The sequence below is a fragment of the Nicotiana sylvestris genome, chromosome 7 (assembly GCF_000393655.2).
Source record: "Nicotiana sylvestris chromosome 7, ASM39365v2, whole genome shotgun sequence".
In the NCBI taxonomy this organism is placed as follows: domain Eukaryota; kingdom Viridiplantae; phylum Streptophyta; class Magnoliopsida; order Solanales; family Solanaceae; genus Nicotiana; species Nicotiana sylvestris.
In genome coordinates this window covers 107,063,058-107,086,238 of record NC_091063.1, presented here as the reverse complement: position 1 = coordinate 107,086,238, position 23,181 = coordinate 107,063,058, and the positions used below count along the sequence as shown (strand labels likewise).

Sequence of the window (23,181 nt, the reverse complement as noted above, 5' to 3'; positions counted from 1 at the left end):
AAAGAGACAAGGGATTTTTACGTGGAAAAATCTCACACAAGGGGACAAAAATCACGACCTACACTTGTAGGGTTTCAACTTCACTAACTTGTAATCTCACTATTACAATCCACTTTGTAATAACTCTATTACAAAGACTTTAACTTAACTAACTTGTGATACTCTTACCACAAGCCACTTTGTGACTTTCTAGTTACAAAGACTTTAAACTTATGACTAAACCTAGTCACAACATAAACTCAGAAAGTGTACGGATTTTGGGTTTCCTAAAACATAGCTTCTAAGAAAGCAAGATAGGAGTTACAATGAAGAACAAATAACAAGATTACGACTCAACTACGGATACATATAGATTCCTTTTTAAACTGATCCTTTAGTGGAATTGTCTTCTTGTTCTTGACACACCAGTGACTTCAAAGCTAGATAAACACTTTAATGCTTGAGAGAATATCACTAAATGCAACAAGTGAATATGTTGTGCCTTGCACCAGGTTGTTATACCACAAAAGACATCACAATGGTGATGTCAATTCTTGGTACACGCTTCTTCCCAATGAGAAGTGACTGCTACACTGTCTGTTGCACTATCGCGTGTACAGTTGCAGATAGTCACTTTCTACAGTTGCATTCCAGCTATATAGTTGACTTGTACTTCTATCGGAGAACCCTAAGGGACCAGGTCCCTATTATGTTATTCCTTGTGTTTGTTCACTCATTTGCTGGAGATCAGACTGGACATTGTTCATTTGAAATGTATACCATATGGGTCAGGTTCTCTATATGGTTATTTACAATAAGTTTGTTAGATCATCAAAATATAAGAAGCAGAAGGTAAATACATTGAAAACCCATCATGAACAAACTGCATTTTTTTATACAAACAATTTATCACAAATGCATATTTTCCGAAATTTCATTTTCTTTAGTAGCCAGACCTTACCCAAGATGACTCAAACGAGACCTCAAGACAAGGAGCAAAGACGAAACAAAAAATCGAAGGCACAACCCCCCCCCCCCGAAACTCATGATTTTTCTTTGGATGCATGCACAAGGGATATAACAAACACGTCCACAAATATTTACGTACAATAAGATCACTATATTCACATCGGCAGAAGTCACCAAACATAAACGCGTCAAGCTAAGAATCATTTTTCCCTCTCACAGTTAATCGTTTCTCTTCATGCATACGGCTAAACACTACCCTCATCATTGCATGAGGCTAAGCACTGGCTTTCTTTGCATAGGACTAAGCACTACCTCCATCATTGCATAAGGCTAAGCACTGCCTTTATTTGCATGAGACTATGCAATATCTCCATTCTTTTCATGAGGCTAAGCACCGCCTCCATCATTGCATAAGGCTAATCACTGCCTTTACTTGCAAAAGACTAAGCACCGTCTCCATTCTCTGCATGAGGCTAAGCATTGCCTCTATCACTGCATAAGGCTACGCACTGCCTTTCCTTGCATGAGACTAAGCATTATCTCCATTCTTTGCATGAGGCTAAGCACTGCCTCCATCATTGCATAAGGCTAAGAATTGTCTTTCCTTACATGAGACAAAGCACTATTTCCATTCTCTGCATGAGGCTAAGCACTACCTCCATCATTGCACAAGGTTAAGCATTGACTTTCCTTGCATGAGACTAAGCACAATTTCCATTATTGCATGAGGCTAAGCACAACATCCATCACTGCATAAGGCTAAACACTGCATAAGGCTAAACACTGCCTTTCTTTGCATAGGTCTAAACAATGCCCTCATTTTATTGAATGAGGCTAAGTACTGCTTCTATTATTGCATGAGGCTAAGCACTGCCTCTATCATTGCATAAGGCTAAACGCTGCCTTTCTTTGCATAGGGACAAGCACTTCCCTCGTCTCATACATGACTAAGCCTTGTCTTGTCTCCTTCTTGCTTATGACTAAGCATTACATGTTACCTATATAAAATGATTTACATCACCACATCTTTGCATTTCATGGGCCGAAACATTGCCACATTGTCCGAAGGCAGCATCCTCATAGCCTGAAGACACCACTCCATGGCCTGAGGATCTCTCAAAGTTACATATCATTATTCAAAGGCGTCATAGTGCAAAGACACCATCCACATGGACCAAAGATACCATTTCTTGGCCCCGCGAATCCCTTATCATATGCTTAATGGCCTAAGATGTCATGGTCTAAGGACATCATCCTCATCGTCTAAAGACAATTCTCATTGTCCGAAGGGAATTTGCATCGTTTTCAAATTTGCGAAATAAACCCATATTTTCGGCATCGTGTTTTAAGTTTTGGAGGTAACTCGAGAGGTAAACGACCTAAAATAGAAGCAATTGTCGCTCTGGTTTCCGTTTACATCGTTCACATCCTTCGATCATCTCAAACGTAACTAACAATCAGCAATTGATTACCTTTGTCCCGTAACCGCTAAAATATTTGCCTTATACATTTGTAACGTTCAAATTCGCATTCATAGGTCTACCTGAAATTATCCGTTACTCACGACACTATCATATCCAAAAGATCCTTTTCGAAGCACATGACCACTCTTATAATAACTCCATCAGTTTCGTTCGTCGTTGGATCTAGAACTATACACGACCTGATTCTCGTAATATCAGGGATATGTAGGAAACTCAAGAACTAGGGTTCGACCCCCATTTTTCAAAACGCATCATCCCCCACTCATTTCGAACAAAATTGCTCATCATTTTCTTTACTCGACAACTCTTTAGTCATTCCAGGGTAAAGATGGGCATATGTTGATATCTAATTTTGCCCTCATATTTTTATAAATATCTTATATACTTTCAAAATATCATTACTGTATCAAAATCAATTTACAAGGGTCATATAAGTACTTTCTGTAGTTTTTCATAATTTTTATGGCTTTAAAATTGATTTTCTTGCATTTAAATCACTCAAATATTTATTAATTACTCCTTTAAATTATTTTGTGATGATTTAATCATCTAAATTTATTGTATACACTCACATATATGCTTTATAAAATTTTACTTCATTTTATATAATTACATTTGCATTTTTGAACTATTTATCCATTTTTCGCAATAATAGCCTATACTTTACAATTAATTGCATTTTGTCTTTTTATTCAGGGTCAAAATAATTATTTATGTTTTTATAACCTTCATCTATAATTTTAACATATTAAGTTGCGTAAATAGTATTTTTATACTTATTTAGCTATTTTATTAAATTACTTTTCCTTAATTTCTTGCATTTAAAATCCAACCCAATACAAGGCTAATTTCGGACCTAAGCTATCCCAAACAATTATCCCAATATCTCCCAACCAAGATCAAATGACCACTTCTCTATATCGGGCTGCGACCTGTAAAACGACCCGCCCCGCCTATTCTTCAATCCCGACCGCTGATCTCTCAAAATCAATGGTTCGCGATCACCCCACCCTTTTTAATTAACCAAATCCCTGAATCCCTAACCTATTTTACATCAGTAGCCACCTATATACTCTTTCAAACTCTCCCCTCACCCCACAAACCTTAACGACCTCGCCAAATCTTCTCCGAATCCGATCAAAGCATGGATTCCTTTTGTGATTCTCTTACCTTTACATGTTACCTCATTTTTATTTACAAGACTATGGTGCTACTTAGTATTTTCCCCAATTTTGGAAAATACCAGTCTCCAAGTCAAGGGAAATCGGCTTCACCCTTTGAGATTTGGACGATATTTCGTCTATATGCATCATAGCAAGGTTATATAGGTCTAATTCACCAAGATCTTTGACCGATCTTTGATTCCGGTCAAACTAGTGTTTGCCTTATTTTTTCCTAATTTGGTTCTTAAACGATTCTGCATGCTCTTCCTTCCTTATTTATGTTTGATTTATTGTGTCTTATTATTTAGTTGTTTGATTTCAGCTACTATATAATACCTTCCCCAAAACCCCTAAGACAGACCAGAATCACTGCAAATACTCTCTCACTCTCACTTATTCTATTGTTCTGAACTTGAGACCTTGGCCGGCTAAAAGCCAAGGCCATTAGAATTCGATTGTGTTCTTTTCTCAGTGTGAGCGATGCACTGGGATTTTGGGATTCTTCAGCTTTTTGTACAATTGACAATTGGTAAGTCTCTTTGGCCTTAGCAATTTCCTTCTTCTTCATTTATATCTTGTGTGTTGTGTTCTCATATCTATGAAACTTCTATGAAATAACATTCTACTATGCTACCTTGTGTGCTCTGAGGAACTCTTATGATTCTATACCTATAGTATTTGAACTTGCCTAAATTTTGATTATGAATGCCTATATACGTATTTAACATGTGCGACTTCTATCTCTTTTAACCTGTTTGGTTTACTGTGTGTATGTTGATATTGAATGTTAGTCCTATGTCTGCCTCTCTACTTTATTCTTGACTAGTATAAGAACCAACTCATGTCTAGAAAGTATTTTAATCCCTATTGAGTCATTCATGCCTAACCTACTATCTTTTTGGGGTTCTACTGTTAGTTATGACTATTTCCCCATGCTATTTGTGGTTCTATTGTGTACTTCTGACCTTCTCTATTCTGTGTATTAATTGAGAGGTTTAGAGTGAATCTCGTAACTAGCTTCTCCTTCTCTATATGGCCAACTAGTACCAGGTTCAATACTAGCCTATCTTGCTTCTGAAAATTGATATGTCTCTAACATTCAGCAATCTAAAGTTTTCCCCTACTCCATTAAGCAATTGCTTGATTGAGCTTGTTTTGTTACATTGTGTCTTTCATTGGGTTTTTCATGATGGACACATTCATGTGATGGTTGTTCTTTGCTTGTTTCTTGTCTGATTCGACTAGACCTTCATCTAGGGTTCTCTAGGTTTGCATACGGCTAAAAATCAAAGAGTTAGATTTTTATGATCATTAAGACACTCTATGGCCTGTCTCTAGAAGGCTCGAGGGACAGCTTGAGGTTCGACCCTGAGGATCCCCTATGCTCGATCTTGGGGCAGCAAAAATTGGTGGTTATCATGGATGATACACTCAAATTACACTTTAATTAAATAGTGTAAGGCGGTCAGTGTCAAATATAGTAACCCAACAAGGTTGGGGTCGAACCCCACAGGGAATAGGCATGAAAAGGTTACTCGAGTAGTGTGCTACTTGACTTAGGTCGTAATTCTATTCCGTTAATGTAACAATAGAATGATATGATTGTGAATTGAAGAGATAACTAATTGTAACTTTGAGAATGTAAATGATTTGATTAAGGAAACCAAGGTTGCATCCCCATTAATGGAATGTAATACTATCGGTATTAATATGATATGTTTCGAATGGAAGGTCCTTTGATATGCAAATAATTTCTAAATGACTACCCAATACTTTCCAATAGTTGAGTAGCATTTTCCCTTTGTGATTTTTCCAAATATAAAAGAGTTGCAAATTAAGAACAATCAATTTATGCCAAGTAAAACCCACTTATTCCTAAGCGATTCTATTAAACAAGAGTTAACGTCTTGAGTTCTTGATATTCAATGCTACCAAACCCTAACTCACTTTTCCAAGTAAAGAAAGAGTAAAATGGAATAGATTAATGTTTGCAACCACCAACCATAAATAAAGAACAAGAATTAAATAAATATCAACCAACCATTGTATATATTCAATGTTAAACACCCATTAACATTACACTCATCAAGGGTACACAACCTTAGTATTTAAAACTAGCTACTCATAGTAAAATACAATAACAAAGTATTTAATAAAGCCATAAAGATTACAAAAGTGCAAGATTCCTTCTTCACAAAGCTCCAAATAAATGAAGTATTCAATGCTCTCTAAGTAGGACCTTCTTTCAGACTTGAATACCCCACAAAACCCTAGTTATTCTCTTTATTGTGGACCAAAAGTCGTAGTCAAAATCGGAAAAAAATACCCCTTCAGATGACTTATGCGATCGTATACTGGTCGCAGACCAGTTATGCGGACCGCATATTGAACATTCCATCGCATCTTTGCTGTGTTCCAAATATGGCTTCCATCACATAACAGTTATGCAGACCGCCTACATGTTATGTGATCGCATATCCCGCCTCATATCATGCTGAGGTCTATCTTTTTTTTGAGTTATGCGACCATTATGCGGCTCGCATAGGTGTTATGTGACCGCATAATGGACCACATATTTGCTTCTTCAGTTGGCCCAAAAGACTGTCTCTATTTGTGATCAGTAGGGCAATTATGCGATCACATACTTGCAGCATATCCGTCTATTTGTGACTTTTTGACTTCTTTTTCATGTTTTCGGGTATTCAAGCTCATGCACTACAAAACAACCAAACTTGATCAAAATTAACTACAAATGCATTAAAAGACAAGTAAAAATGTAAGTAATTGGTATCAATTGTGCTGAAATTCCACGGCACATCAACAGACAAGAGGGAAATTCCTAAGGCACGTGATCAAAGATGACAAGGACTACAAGAATAGTACAAGTCTGTACCGGACCATCAAGTAGCTGTACCAGCTACGTTTCTTTATAATAATTATACATGTACCATGTTGGGATTTCCTATCCTATATAAAGGGGATCCTTGCTATTTCTTGCACACATGATATTCGATATAAGAACAAGAACATTCTCTGCTCTCTAACTTAAACGCTCTCCATTGTCTTTCCTTTGATTTATTACTTACATTTATTGTGTTTCATTGATTGTTCTTCATTTATTATTCATCATTGATCATAAAGAGCCATTATTGAGGCCTCTGAAATTGTTAGTCCTTCATCGATTGCCCCCAGTCAAGTTCATTATTTTGACCTCGAGGCCCAGCTTAGGCCAGCTCGAGACCCCGATTCTCGGCCATTCGGTTTGCATAACATACCGCTTCTTACTCTTACTTTACTTTCTTAGCTCACACTTAGCATCTATTGCTTAACAACTAGCATAAAAATAAATTATGTATTTTTAGAACCACAAAATCAAATCTATTTGTAATTAGCATTTTCAAGGTAAATAGTTTGGCGCCCACCGTGGAGCTAAAAATAATAGTGATTGTTTTTATGCTAGTTTATTGAAAACACAAGTTATTCTTCACACTCTTTCTTGCCCAAGAATTTTGATTTCAGGTCAAAATGTCTAACTCAGTAAATGCACGTGAAAACAACGGTCATGAGGACCATGGAGAGAACGGTGTAGCTGTCCCAGGCATCGGTGTACCACTGCGAAACCTTGAGGATGCACCAAAGCCAATCCCCGTGGATGTGGTCTCACGCAACGCACAACACGTCGATACAAGCTCCCACATCAATGGGAGTATGGACCAAGAAAACCAACGGGAAGCTCGGCAAACTCCACCCGGGAGGAAACAAAGGCAGACTGGAGGAACAGAACAGGAAAAGCTCAGCACATTGTTCATATGATCATTAGGGGGACCGACGTTCCTCAAGGGCCCGTTATCAAGCGGAAAAAATCTCTGCTACAACAGAAGGGAAAATTCGGGGCCGCATGCCCGAGGACATCCTTGCATTCAGTAAAGAAGACCTCGAGACCTTGTCTCATCCACATAATGATGCGCTGGTAATTTCATTCCTCTTAAATAACATTCAAATTAAGCATGTACACGTGGATCCAGGTAGCTCGGCCAACATAATTAGGTTGAAGGTGGTAGAACAACTCGGACTTTCCGATTAAATCATACCTACCTTCCGAGTCCTCAACACCTTCAACATGGCCGGCGAAGCAATGAAGGGGGAGATCACCTTCCCGGTCAACATGTACGGTACAGTTCAAAATACCAAATTTCATGTCATCAAAGGTGACATGAGGTATAATGCGTTGCTTCGAAGGCCATGGATACACAACATGAGGGAAGTACCGTCAATTATTCATCAAATGATGAAGTTTCCAACAAAAGAAGGCATAAAAACAGTATATGGGAAACAACATGCATCGAAGGAGATGTTCACGGTTCACAGGGAGGCACCAACTTCTATACCCTCCACCTCGAAGGAGCTGGAGGGAAAACAGACCCTCGAAGACGATGAAGAAGATTTCCTCGCTCCCCGAACCTTTGTTTCCCCCGAAGAATCGGATGCAACAAAATCAACAATTGAAGAGCTAGAGCAAGCTGTTTTAATCTAGCATCTCACAAATCGTAAGGTATACCTGGGAATAGGATTAACCCCCGAACTTAGGAAAAAACTCATTCGATTTCTTATTATTAACATCGATTGATTTGCTTGGTCCCATCTAGATATGACAGGGGTCCTGTCGGAAATAACCACCCACCAACTAAGTGTCGACCCCAGGTTCAAACCGGTGAAGCAAAAAAGGAGATCTCAATCCGAGTTAAACACGTGTTCATCAAGGACGAGGTAACAAAACTCCTCAAAATGGGGTCTATTGGTGAGGTAAAATATCCTGAATGGTTGGTCAATGTGGTGGAGGTTCCCAAAAAGGGGAATAAGTTAAGAATGTTCTAGATTATAAAGACATAAATAGAGCGTGCCTCAAGGATTCATTCCCATTGCCCAACACCGACCACTTGATTAATGTCACGGACATCCACGAGATCCTCACCTTTATCGATGCCTACTCGGAGCATAATCAAATTCAGATAAGCCCCGAGGACAGGGAAAAGACTTCGTTCATCACAAAGTACTGCTACAATGTGATGCCCTTCGGGCTAAAAAATGCGGGAGCCACCAATACCTAGATAATAAGATGTTCGAACATCAAATAGGCAAATCCATGAAAGTTTACATTGATGATATGCTAGTTACATCTTTGCGCGGAGGACCATTTGACTCATTTGCAAGAGACATTTGACATCCTCATAAGCTACAACATGAAACTCAACCCCGAGAAATGTGCCTTCGGAGTGGGTTCGGCAAATTCTTAGGCTTCATAGTGTCAAACAGGGGGATTAAGATCAACCCCGACAAAATCAAAGACATCGAAGAAATCACGGTAGTAAACAATGTGAAGTTCGTGCAATGGCTGACCAGGCGGATAGGAGCCTTGGGCCGATTCATATCGAGGTCATCGGACAGGAGTCATCATTTCTTCTCCTTACTCAAAAAGAAAAACAGCTTCGAATGGACTCCGAAATGCCAACGTGCCTTAGAGGAGTTGAAGCGATATCTAACAAGCCCACCTGTAGACATGTAATTTTTGACCCTCCCTGAAATTTTACATATTTTTAGTATTCAAATGTTTGTTTTAGGTTTAATATTATTATTTTGACTAGTCTTAACTGTTTAGCTTTATTTTATCTTAAAAATGAAAACTACAAAAAATATTCTCCTTTATTTTAGCTAATTATTATTTCTCTAGATATTTTTTGTGTATCTTACTTTGGGTAAAATTGAAAAATGAGAAAAATAGTCACATTATTTTAAAGTACTAAGTTTTCATTTTAAGGACTTTAGATATTAGTATTTGAGATTTTGTTTTATCATAAGAATAGGAAGAAAAAAAAGGAAAAGGAAAAAGAAGAAGCAAATGTTTTCCATTAATTTTTGGCTCTAGCAGATAGTAGCGATAGGAATTTTTAACTTTAAGTATAGTTATTTGGTACTTTCTTAGGTTTATTATTATTATTCCATTCAAATACCTTTATTACTCTAACCAATTCACATTTTTCAATCCCTCTTAATTACAATAGGCGAAGTACCCTCACAAATTTGACCCAAGGCAATTTCTTCTCACTTTTCCATTAAAAAATAAACAAAGCACATTCCATTGTCCCAAGGGGGTCCACATTTTTGTGAATTTATGATCCAAGCACAATTCCATAAGAAAAAGTGATAAAAAGGAAACAGAGTAAAAGGGGGTGGGAACGTGGGAGAATAGGGTGAGAACACGGTCTTGAAACAGAGGAGAAAACCTAGCGCCGCAGATCTTCCTTACAAAAAATCACGCGCAAACACTCTGAGAGGAGATAGCCAAAATCCCTAAATCAACAGTCACCTTCAACAGACCACCAAAAAATCGCTGATCTCCCTCTCTCTCTCACTCACAACCCTTTATCACCACAACAACCAGCTTCTTCTTCCATCTCCGACTCTCAGCCCCGACAAACTCATACCAAAACCAAAAAAAAAAAGAAAAACGGAAAGAAATCTAGACAAAAATTTTGGGAGAAAGAGATTAGGATTCGTCTTTAGTTTCATTTGACTTTTCCTTTTATTCTCTTCTCAATTCCAGGGAAAGATACTAATAAAAATTTTAAATTTTTTTGGTTCTCAATTTTGCTTCAAAAATCTGAAAATTCAAAAAAAAATGGAAAAGAATTCCGTTTCTTCCTCTGGATTTTCGTTTGAAATGGAAGGAAGCTGAGGTGAGTGTTCAAAGCTTTGGAGTTGTCGTTCGTGGTTTAGGAGCGCAGTTTCGGGAGTGAATCAGTCTCTGTTCTCGCCGGATTTCGGACTCCGTGTTTGTAGCTATTTTCTTCATTCTGCTCATATATTCAAGGGGTTTTATTCTAACAGGTTCATCTCAGACTTTCTCTTCTCGTGGTTTTCTCTGTTTGCTATGTATTAAGCTTGAAAAGTGCCATTTGAGAATGGATGGAGTTTTGTGCTTGTTTGGTCGATATCTTCTATTAAATTGCTTTTAATTGATTGTTTTGATCTTGAATGGATTTTGTGCTCAAGAGGAACAAAATACTTTGTTAGTAGTTAACATCTATTTTGTTAAAATAGTCATATAATTTGTTTCACTATTTAGTTATTCTCCAGTAAGGTTCTTGAATTCAAACTTTTGGTGTTGTAGAATTGAAGTGGCCCTCTTGTTAACTATATCTAGGATAAAAAGTGTCTTTCTATGGGTTTCACTTCATTTTAATTAGCGATTTGGTCCGAAATCTATCTGTTCTTTTGATTAGAAATAATGTCACGATTCATGTTATTTATGTTGAGGGTTTTTAACTATGAATAGTTCTAGTTGGAATGGGAAAGTAAAGTTATTTATGAGGATGGCACATTAATTGGTTTGAAAATTTCACTTCGTGTCAATTTTGAAGATGCCATTTTGGAAGATCAAGATGAAGTCCTCGAAGAGATGGTGCTTGAAGATACTGTCGCCGAGGATGCACCCCGAGATTAGATTAGACTTTTGGCTTTTATTATATATGTACTTTTTTGCTTCACTGTTTCTGTTTAAGGACCCCTCATGGGCTTTTGTAATCATATGTAAGGATCCCTCGTGGGCTTTTGTAATTACGATTTATTAATACAAGGATATTTCTTCGATTTGTCTCTGATTTATATTGAATTCCCTCTTTATTTACGTTTGTGAAAATTCTAAATGCATGACTGTACCGATTGATACGAATATCGAGCCCGGGTGTAAGTATTTCTTTTGGCTATTGATTGATTAACACGATTCCCTATAGAACCCTTTGCCGTTCCTTGGACCAAGTTCGGATTGGATTGATAGACTCGGGTTGTCGGGAACCCCGACTTCGAGTTGAATGAGAGTAGGGCTTCAGACTTTCAGAACGAGACTTAGCCTTTTAGACCTCGTAGTAGTCCTCGATGGGGGGATTTGCTCTGATGCCTGAGAATAAAGATAGCCTTTAGGCTTTCGAGGGCAGTGCCCAAGTGGGGGTTCACTCACGCCCGGGCGACCTGGAAACTTATTTTGAACGTAGTGTAGATAGCCTTAAGGCATTGCAGATAGATCCCGAATGAGGGCTTACCCGAGTTTAGATGGTACCTGGGTTAAAGTAATCGAGGGGATAGTTATAACTCGACCTGATGACTCAGGTAGCTCGAGGGCCGGAGGGTCAGGTAAACGGCCTATACTTACAATAACAGAAATCCTCGAGATAGGGTACCACCTCGAGGCTTATGATGATGTCAATGGATCCTTAGAGCATATCTTCTTCTTGGTGGAGGTCCTCAAGATCGGGTACCATCTCGGGACGTGTAGTGATGTCATTGGCTTCCTGGAGCCTATCTTGGTGGAGGTCCTCGAGATCGGGTACTGTAAGCACGTGATTTTTGCCCTATATGAGAAATACTCCCAGGAAATGCAAAATAAAATGATTTTTCCTTGGTGTGCAATTTTGAGTATTTTTGTGATATTTTTGGATAATTATTTGCATTTGTCTGTGTTTGCTTATTTGTTAAATTAATAAAAAATATAAAAATATGTCGCATTTTGCATGTAGGTTTTTATTCTACAATTGTTAGTAATTAAATTAGTTTTACAAAAATTAAAATTACAAAAAAATAGGTATCTTTTGCATTTTTAGCATTTAATGTCCAAATGAATAATTTTATGCTTAATTATTACTTAATTGTGCGTTAATTGTTATTGGGAGTTAATTTGCGATTTTATAACTTAATTTAGTTCTTAATAATAATTTAAGTATTTTTATAATTTAGTTTTAGAAAATAAAAGAAGAAAAGATAACAAAAATACAAATAAAAATCGGATTGGGCCACTTCTTCAATTTTCAACCCCAGGCCCAAACAATTGTCCACGACCCAGTCCACTTCACACGGGTCGACCCGGTCCGCCCCATTAACCCAATACCCAACCCTTTTCTTCATTTTTTGGTCTAAACACAAAAACAAAACAAAAATAACAAAACCAAAAACCCTAAAGACTAACTCATCCGCCTCCTCTCTTCATCCTCTCAAAACTCCAAGCTCACAACCATGGCTGCCCTCACCTAACTCTTCGTCTACTCAGAACAACCAACGTCACCACCATCCACGTCGACCTCCCCGTCTGCTTCGCCGTTGTTTCGCCGGAAAACCCTCGGCCAAAATGGAAGGAAAACCCATCGCCATGGATGCCATGTTTTGTGTGTTTGCTACTGCTTCATTTTCTTCAGCCTGCTCCAGCAGTGTCACTGCTGTTTGCTCCGTCGTCTCTGAGCTTTGCCATCGTCGTCCATGGCGGCACTGCCTTCCCGCCATTGACGCTGCCCGACTAGTCGAGCTTTCTGCTTGCTCGCCGTTTGCATTGTCATCAACCAAGCAGGTTGCTTCAGGCTTTGCCATCGTCGTCCATGGTGGCTGCCTTTATCTTCTTCGCAACATCCAGTCTGCACTGCCCCGTCCCCAGCTGTCGCGTCTTTGTTTCACTACTGCCCGTCCAGTTGAGCAAGCATCGACGACTCGGGGTGCTGCTGCCTTCTGCTTCGTTTTCAAACGATGCCAAACGACCATCTCCTTTGGTCATTCGTTCGTTCGTCGTTGAGTTCGTCGTTGAGTTCGTTGTTGAGTTCGGGCAGATTTATTCCCATTTGAGGGTTGTCGAAACAGTCCATACAATCGAATTCGTCGTTGTTCATCTCCGGTTAGTAGATTTTCGAGTTTTATTTTTTGCCCGTATTTTGTTTTGATATTTTCGAATCTAAAATCGGCAAATGTTTGTTTTGTTTATCGTTTGAATTAATTTTTAGTTCATGTTCATGTGTTGTTTGTTAAATTAATTTTTCAGATTCCAAATGAAAGATTAATTACTTGTTTTTCATGTTTATTTCATGTTCGTATTATTGTTGAAGTGAATATTTGTTAGTTTAATGTTTGTTAGATTCAAATTGAAATTTAATTAATTATTTCTTCAATTTGTTTCATGTGTTATGTATTTTCCAGAAAATATTAATGTTGTTTGAATCGTTAGAATCCGTCATGTTTGTTGCTAAAAATAGATTTAATTCATGTTCATCTTTGTTTGAAGTACATGTTTAAATCCAGTGATTTAATGTGAGTTTATGTTTGTCTTTGATTTGTTAATTTAGTATTTTGTTGTTTGTATTGTTGTGTTCTTGCTCATACATTCATGGTCTAAATTAACTAGGATTGGTTCCCGATATGGTTAATTCATTCCATTAATTTTGAGTTGTGTTGTTCATGGTGTTCATATAATTGTTGTTGAAGATTGTTGAGAAATTGGTCATCTTGATCATATTTTGGTCAAGTTATGATTAATTGAGTGTTTAGAGCTGATGGGGGTAATTTGGTAAATTGCATTGCATTCGGGGGTAGATTTGTAATTGCAATAAGGTCGGAGGGGTAGTTTGGTAATTGAACATTATTTTGATTCTTTATGTTAAGCATGGGGGACAAATATAATGGGGTGGGGTTTTTGATGTACTTGTTTAATATAATGGGGGACAAGACAAAACATAATGGGGAGGAATCTTGCACTTGTTTAATGTAGGCATGGGGGACATATTGTAATGGGTTGGGAATATGGTATTTATTTAATGTAAGCATGGGGGACAAAGTTTAAAATAAAGAAAACATTAATAAGTGGGGCAAAGCATGCCATTGAAGGAATAATTTGGGGGTTGGGAATTGAAGATTTGTCTTGCTATATATAGAGTCATTTCTTGACATTAAAAGGGGACTAGACTTAGAGAAAAAAACTTATACTTGAACAAAAAGAGAGAAAAGTAAGACTTAGAGAGGGAGAGGATTATTATTTGGGAGAATATTTTTGAGAGTAATACTTTCTGAAAATCTGAAGAAGTGTGGTAGAGTTTTGAAGAAGAGAAAGACAACTTGAACTTCTACTTAAATAAATTCTGTTTGTCTTTTCTCGAGTGTTATTCAAAATCAGTAAACTACTGCATCTTGTATCCATCTCTCTTCTGCTTTGACTGTGATTGCACTTTGGTATTGCTGATTTTTTCAATCCGTTGCTGGGTTATTCTACTGGTTGTTACTGGTTTTGCGGTGTTGCTGAACCTGCTGTTGCCGCGTTATTACTGTTGCTGACTCCTACTTCTTTTGTTCTTGTACTGCTGTTTCCAGGTACACATTTGTACACTCTTGGCTTGAAGCGAAAAATGAAATATTAATCAGGCTCCTGTTCCTGTTGAATTCTTTTGTTTGGATCTGTGTTTGAATATTAATTTTCCTCTCTTTGTATAAAAATGTAGTCGATTAATTAATTAGTAATGAGGCTGCATATGTATGATGTCTTCATCTAATAATGCTAGTTTAAATTACTTGAAGAATAGTTAATCGGCTTTGATATTATTGTGTATCCCTCTCATGTTCCAGCATTAGTAAATAATAGAATATAAAAATGAAAGCAGTTTTTCTTTGTACAAACTCGATCGCAATTTTCCAATCGCATTAGCCGTAAACTAATAACTAATAAGTTACGTTTTCAGCATGTAAATAATTAAGAGATTTTCTTTTATTTTAGAGACGAACTTAATAGAAAATATAGTCACTATAGGTTTATCCTTTAAAATAAAAATGAGACGAGCCTCGCCAAATAAATCACAAACCGCCGGGGTCCTCAATAAAATACATAACCATTGACTAGACTTTGGATTTGGCCGTTTAATGAACCTTCACGGCCTCTTCCTAAAATAACAATACGCTAGTTGCTTTAGGCGTACCTTTAATAATTTAACCTTCTTAAACACGGGTGCACATTGATGTGACCCAAATCCAAATCTCAACGGAGTCAAAATGTGTCGACGACCACGGGTGCATTGATTGTGACGTGGTTCGAGATGCATTTCCACGACGTTGCAATTCTATAAAAATAAATGATAATAATAAAAGCGGTTTAAACTTAATAAAAGCACGTAAGTCATAACATGTATTTAAATCAGATATTTAGCCATTATAACAATTTAAGCGACCGTGCTAGAACCACGGGATTCGAGGGTGCCTAACACCTTCCCTCGGGTCAACAGAATTCCTTACTTAGAATTTCTGGTTCGCAGACTTCATTTGGAAAAGTCGAAAATTTCCTCGATTTGGGATTCAAGATAAACCGGTGACTTGGGACACCAAAAGCCAAACCTTTCCCAAGTGGCGACTCTGAATTAAATAAATAATCTCATTTCGAATATTGTCACTTAAATTGGAAAAACTCCACCCGCGCATTTAACCCTTCGGGGCGGGCGCGCAAAAAGGAGGTGTGACAGCTCTGGCGACTCTGCTGGGGATTTAACCCAGAACCACTGGTTCAGGGTTCAAGAATTCGAGCTTAGAATAATTGTTATATTTGGCTTTATTATCTGATCTTTATTACATGTTTTTGCATAACGTGCTAAATGTTGTCTTTTACCGCTTTGATATTATCTGAACTGTATATAAACTGTGCCGAAACCCTTCTCTTCTTACCTCCGGGGAGAAGCTCGCTGGTCGAGACTCCCTATTCTGTTAGTGTCAATACCTGAAATAAGAAAGAGGTCGGACAAGTTACAAAGCCGGACGATCTCGCGGGTCCCCGGTACGTAGCCCCCTCCTCGGCTCGAGTTGTCCGCTCGGGTACACAGTCTAGAACGTATACCCAGGTTATAAACCCAGTATAACAAAACCGCTGCTGGAGAATTAGACCCAGAACCGCTGGTTCAGGGTTCAAGAATTCGAGCTTAGAATAATTGTTGTATTTGGCCTTATTATCTGATATATATTACATGTTTTGATATAACATACTAAATGTTGTCTTTTACCGCTTTGATATTATCTGAACTGTATATAAACTTTGCCGAACCCTTCTCTCTTCACCTCCGGGGAGAAGCTCGCTGGTCGAGGCTCCCTATTCTGTTAGTGTCAATACCTGAAATAAGAAAGAGGACGGATAAGTTACGAAGCCGGACGACCTTTTGGTTCCCGGTAAGTTGCCCCTCCTCGACTCGAGTTGTCCGCTCGGGTACACAGTCTAGAACATCTACCCAGGTTATAAACCTAGTATAACGAAACCTCATGCCGGATCCCTAGTAGGAACGCTTATCTGCATCATGTTGCATTTGACATAGGGGACTCAACACAGGGGTTGGGTCCGTCTAGGACAGGCAACCTGGAATGAAAAGACCATCCTGCTGCATCCCGTTTGTTCTGCGCATCTATCTGCATGTTGACCGGTGTCCGAAAAATTTTCAAAAAAAAGAATAGCATGGTAGGGAGATAATTACTTATTTTTTGGAAATAATAAAACCAATGTCCTAGTAATGTCAAAACCTCACCGGAATTTTCTTAAAAATATATATATATATATATATATATATATATAAATGAAAATAAAGCTTGTCTTTCAGTTTGACTATTCCTTTTAATCACTTTCAAAATCCAAAATATATATAAATAAATAAAAAATCAAAAAAAATTTATTGTTTCATTTGTAGTACCTCTTTAAAAGATTTTCAAAATTTTCAAAAAAAAATGAAAAAAGGGAAGTTTAAAATGTATAAGTATTTCCTTGGTCTCTTTTCAAAAAATAAATAATAAAATAAAATAAAAAAAAACATATAACAAAATTCCAGAAAAAAATAGTTATTCTTTTTTTCTTTAAAGGATTTTATTTTTGTTTCTCCTATTTTGATCCGACCGAACTACGCGGGTCTGATTCTCACCGGATGTGAGATACGTAGGCAAACCTCATCGGTTCCGGCCCCAATTTTCAAAAATCCAAAAATAAAATATTTTTCTTTAGTTCTTTCTTTAAAATGTTTCTTTAGAAAATAAAAAAAAAAGAAATAAAAAATAATATAGAAGTTTTCTTTAAACTCAAATAAAAAAAAATAGTCTCCTTCTTTTTGAAGTCTTTCATATGAAAAAATGAAATAAGAATTAAAAAGTAGCAACAAAAATACAAAAAAAATACTCTCTGCTTTTTAGTCTCTTTTTTGTAAAATGTCAAAAAAAAAATATTTGAAAAATTGAATTCCAAAATATTAGGATTTTTTAGAAGTGCTTTTGTAAATAAATAAAACTCAGAATTCCACATCATTTTCTTAAAAGTCCCTCTTTCAAAATTTAAGAGGCAACATCATATACATTCTTTCTTCCGTAGAAAAGGTAAAACAAACAAAAAAAAATCAACCAAACACATTTTCTTTTTATTTAAAAAATAATAAAGAAAAAAAAAATATTTCCAAAGTTCAAGTCAAAAGCAAATAAATTTTTAGAAGTCTTTCTTTAAAAAATAAAACAAAAATCAAAATAAACAAAATTTTCTTTCTTCTTTTAAAGCATTTCTTTCAAAAATTCTAAAAAAAAGGGTTAGTCTAGTTACTCCATTTTCGATGCCCGAACTACGCGGGTTTGATTCTCACCGGATGTGAGATACGTAGGCAACCCTCATCGGGTTCAACCCCACCTTTTGCTAAAATAGCCAAAAATCAATAAATAAATAAAAACGTGTCAAATTTTAAATTTTGCCATAAATAAGTTGGGTGGTGTCCAACCTTCCCTTTTGCTAAAAATAGCCAAAAATATATGTCAAATTTTAAATCTGTCATAAATAAGTCGGGTGATGTTGTTTTGTCATAAATAGCCGAATGTTCCCGAAAGGGACGCCGGAAGGCTGACTTTGCATAAACAGCCACCTTTGGGTCATTTTTAAGGTTTGGTCCAGTTGACTCACACAGCCTTAAAATCTTCGTCACCGAGGCGTTGAAAGGCCGTGTTGGCAATATTGAGTTTTCTAATTTGAAAAACGATAAAAAGAGTCATAAATAAGTCAGGTGATGCTGTTTTGTCATAAATAGCCGAATGTTCCCGAAAGGGACGCCGGAAGGCTGACTTTGCATAAACAGCCACCTTTGGGTCTTGTTTAGTATTTTTTATCCAGTTGACCCACACAGCCTTAAAAACCTTCGCCCCGAGGCGCTGAAGGGCCGTGTTTGCAACACCAGGTTTTTATTGTAATTTGAAAAAAAAAACCAAAAAAAACAAAGAGTCAGCGGTCGGGTGAATACCGTTTGAATTTTGTCATAATAAGCCGAGCCAGCTTCGGTCGCGTCTTAAACCGTTCTTGCCGAAGTAGCCTTAGAGTATCTTTCAGTTGTCGAAAGGTTATTTTCGTAAAAGAACAGACAAGTTTGTAAAATGATCCTCCCCGGCCTCAAAATTCATGTGAAATTTGGAAGGGGCCACGTTTGCAAAAAATAACCGTTCGGTTGCATTTTGTGAGTGTTGAAACCCAATTTTTATTATGAAGAAAAAAATGTTTCATTACTTTTACCTTTCATTTGACCCAAACTACGCAAGATCTGATTCATGCGGGGTCATGATACGTAGGCAATCTCCATCGAATTCGATCATAGCTATAAAATAAATTGAGAAAAAAAAAACAAACTGAAAGAAAAGGAAAAAGAAAATCGAGTGAAAAAAAAATAGAAAAAAAAAAGAAAAAGAAAAAGAAAAAAAAGTGCAGAAAAATAAAAGAGCGGCAAAACAAGATCAAGAGTGACTAAAGAGAGGCAAGAATAAAAGAAAAGAGGTATATAGTGAAGAGGGCTAGTTTAGGATCGGGATGAAACATGCAACCCGTTCAAACACATGGTAAAAGCGTTTAACTGTTTAGGTGAATTGCATCCCATCGTGCGATTTCCTATATGTTAAATGCTTCAAAACTAACAAGGTTGTGTGTGTGAGTAAATTAGCCAGGTTCTGTTCAGGTGATTGGTTTTGTTGGTATGCAGTGATGAGCAACCCTGCACGCGGCCACAACATTATACACAAAACTGAGCTCCACCTCCCAGAAACGCCCATCCTTACCAAGCTCCATATAATCCCCCAATCAAATGTTCATCAGTACAATCCTCACCCAAGAGAGTCTTTCAAAAGGAATCAGTTCACCTCTATTGGTGAATCATACTCAGGCTTGTTCCAAAAGCTAGTCAGGCGAAGTCTGCTGCAGCCAGTGGCCCCAAATCGGCCAAACACCGAGTCCCCCCTCCCCGCATCGAGCTGATACTAGATGTGAATACCACTTTGGAGTAGTGGGGAACGATACAAAGGACTGTTGGTCATTAAACCCTCAAAATAGCAGTTGAGGACTTGATTGAAGCTGAAAGAATCGTTCACCGGGACGAAAAGGTTCCTAATATGATGAACATTCCCCTGCCTACTCTCACAAATGGGCCAATAGATGGAATGATATGTAAAGCTGAGGAATTTGATCCGGCACTGAAGGCTATTGCAGCCATTGCCGAGACAGAAGAAAAGCCAAAAAACGATTGTCAAGCTTGAAAGTTCCCCATCAGACGGGAGTCTCGGTAGCCAGTCTTGCTATCCTTTCTGCATCTGGATTGTCTCAGGGTGTGATCCAGATGTTTTACTTTATTGTCTTACTTTCCAATGTAAACCCTTCTATCTTCAAAAAATAAAAACAAAAAATATCATAAAAAAAAAAATAAAAAAAAAAAGAAAATCAAATGAAATTGATATTTCATTATCCCGGAATGTCTCTTTTCTTAAATCTTGTCAATTTTCTCATTCTCTTTTAGTTATGTTAAATGCAGATTTCAATAATATGACATGCTTGCGGACTTCATGCCCGGATCTTAAAACTCTGTCAGACCTCGAAATAATGAATCAAGAATTGGGTCACCATGAAGAATAGCTTAAGGAAACAAGACAAAGAGTTGGAACAACTGAAGGAAAATTGATTCCCGAAATTGGAAAGGTCCATACATTACAACAAGAGTACTGCCAGAAAGAGTGCGTTGTACTTGGGACACATCGAAGGAAATGTCCTTGAAATAACTGTCAATGCAAATGCAGTCAAAAGGTACTATGTTGGATCCTTTATATAATAAAATCTTTTCCGATTGAGATGATGAAGGCTTTCATTCTCGCTACCCAAACACTATCAACCCTTTGCAAAACCCATTTGAGCTGGTTACTCTTCTTTGATTACCCTCTTTGGAACCAAAAAATATTATTGAAAATAAAATGAAAACAAAATTGAAATGAAAAAGAAAAATGAAAAAAAGAAGAAGAAAGAATTGGAAAAATAAGAAAATATATATACAAAAAAGCAAATCAGAAAAAAAAAGAGTGCAAAAAAATAAAAGAGCCTGAACTACGTTTGACTTGATTCCGAAAGGATACGTAGGCAACCTCTCCTTGGGGTTCAGTCACACCAAAACAAAAATCCAAGAAGTCCCCCAAAAGTGAAACTGGGGCAGAAGTTATAACGATTCAGCAATAATCCCGCCCAAAAGGTTCCAAAGTTGTAGTTCAATCCAAATTCTTTTCACCCCAAACCTTGTTCAAGTCCTTCTAATCAATCGGCAAAGCGGTTCAAAATGGGAGGATGGATTTATTTGGGTCTGATACAACAAAATGAGAAGAATAAAATGAGAGAGTCTTATTGGTGAAAACCCACACGGGCACTGTAAGGCGACGGTAAGCAGAGAAAATCAAAATGAGAAGTCTTGTTAATGCAAACCCACACGAGCACTATAAGGAGATGACAAGAAATAAAATGAAAAATGCCAGCTCGTGAAAACCCACAAAGGGCGCCCGTGATCGAAAACAAGATCCTCACAACCATCAGCATCAATAGAGTCCTGGCAAGGTTCCTCGGTATTCAAGGCAAAGTTGTGATAAATTTTTGGGAGTCAGACGGTTTACACAGATCAGGCATCCAGTCCAAAAGGCATGTCATGTTCATTGAAGTCCGCATGTACTCCGGATAAGTCCTTCTCTCCTTTCCCCGAAAGGGACACTTCTAGTTTTAAACTCATTCTCCATTCAATTATTTGTTTCTCTTTGAATCCCTTTTGGTCTAACACTGTTCCAAAACCAAGACAAAGAAAGGATGGCAAGACTGATTTACAGGGCTTTCGTTGGATACACGCTAATGTGCAAAGGGCACCCAGCCTCAGCAGGGGGCATCAAGACGACCTCGACTGGTCATGGCAGCCTATAAAGGCAATTGAAGTTGAAAGGTTTGGGTTTCACATGGTTAATCGCCTCCACGAAGTTAAAAAAAAAAAGAGAAATCCCCACAAAGCCTCCCTTTGTAAAAATTTCTCCAGCAAGCTTGCCCCAACAAATCCCCAGCAAGTCCGTTTTGTACAAATCCCCACAGAGTCTCCCCTTGTACAATCCCCCACAGAGTCTCCCCAATATATATAAAAAAAAAAATCCCCGTTGGAATTTCCCCAGCACATCCCCAGCATGCCCCGTTGTACAAAAATCCACACAAAGAATCCACTTTGTAAATATTCCCCCACAGAGCTTCCTTTTGTACAAATCCCCATAGAGTATCCCCAATAAAATCCCCGTTGAGAATCTCCAAGCAAGATGGGACACAAAAAAAAAAGAGCCTTACGAGGCAAATCATCACAGAATCTGGACATACAAAGCCTGAGCAGTCAAAAGAGTTTCGCCATTTGAATCAAATCAATGGCAGGATTTCGCAACAGGAATGAGGATGCAACAAAGCAACTGGGAACGATCAAGGTCACCGAACCGACCGTCATTTCCAAACTAACAATTGTTCTTTGTCTGAAAAGTTGAAACAGGTATAATCCAAGACAACCGTGCAAGAAGCAGGTGTCGCCCAAAGAAGAAGGTACATGGGTACAAGAAATATCTTGGCAATAAGGAACTCACTCGAAAGGTAAGTTTCCACGAGACTCCCTTTCATATTCTACTAAAACAAGAAAATCCAAAAAAAAGGTTAGCTAGCATTCTCGAACTTTACCCCCAACCAGTCAGCATTAGGGTTTTAAACCCTAAACTGAACTTTATTCATCCAGCATTAGGGTTTTAAACCCTAAACTGAGCTTTCCCATGCAGTCAGCATTAGGGTTTTAAACCCTAAACTGAACTTTTCCAATCAGTCAGCATTAGGGTTTTAAACCCTAAACTGAACTTTTTCCTTTAATCAGCATTAGGGTTTTAAACCCTAAACTGAACTTTTCCTTTTAATCAGCATTAGGGTTTTAAACCCTAAACTGAACTTTTTCTTTTAGTCAACATTAGGGTTTTAAACCCTAAACTGAACTTTTTCCATTCAGCCAGCATTAGGGTTTTAAACCCTAAACTGAACTTTTCCTTTAGTCAGCATTAGGGTTTTAAACCCTAAACTGAACTTTTTTTCATTCAGCCAGCATTAGGGTTTTAAACCTTAAACTGAGCTTTTCCATGCAATCAGCATTAGGGTTTTAAACCCTAAACTGAATTTTCCCTTTAGTCAGCATTAGGGTTTTAAACCCTAAACTGAACTTTTTCCATTCAGCCAGCATTAGGGTTTTAAACCCTAAACTGAGCTTTTCCATGCAGTCAGCATTAGGGTTTTAAACCCTAAACTGAATTTTTCATTTTAGTCAGCATTAGGGTTTTAAACCCTAAACTGAACTTTTCCTTTAGTCAGCATTAGGGTTTTAAACCCTAAACTGAACTTTTTCCATTCAGCCAGCATTAGGGTTTTAAACCCTAAACTGAGCTTTTCCATGCAG

General features: G+C 37.6%; 1 long non-coding RNA gene across 1 annotated transcript; it reads left to right on the top strand.

Annotated features, from left to right (window-relative positions):
- The first annotated feature begins 9,829 nt into the window (after window positions 1-9,829).
- Window positions 9,830-11,242, top strand: LOC104211027 (uncharacterized). Its single transcript, XR_707049.2, has 2 exons — window positions 9,830-10,480; window positions 11,014-11,242. It is a non-coding gene; the product is annotated as an uncharacterized lncRNA (long non-coding RNA).
- The last annotated feature ends 11,939 nt before the right edge of the window (window positions 11,243-23,181 follow it).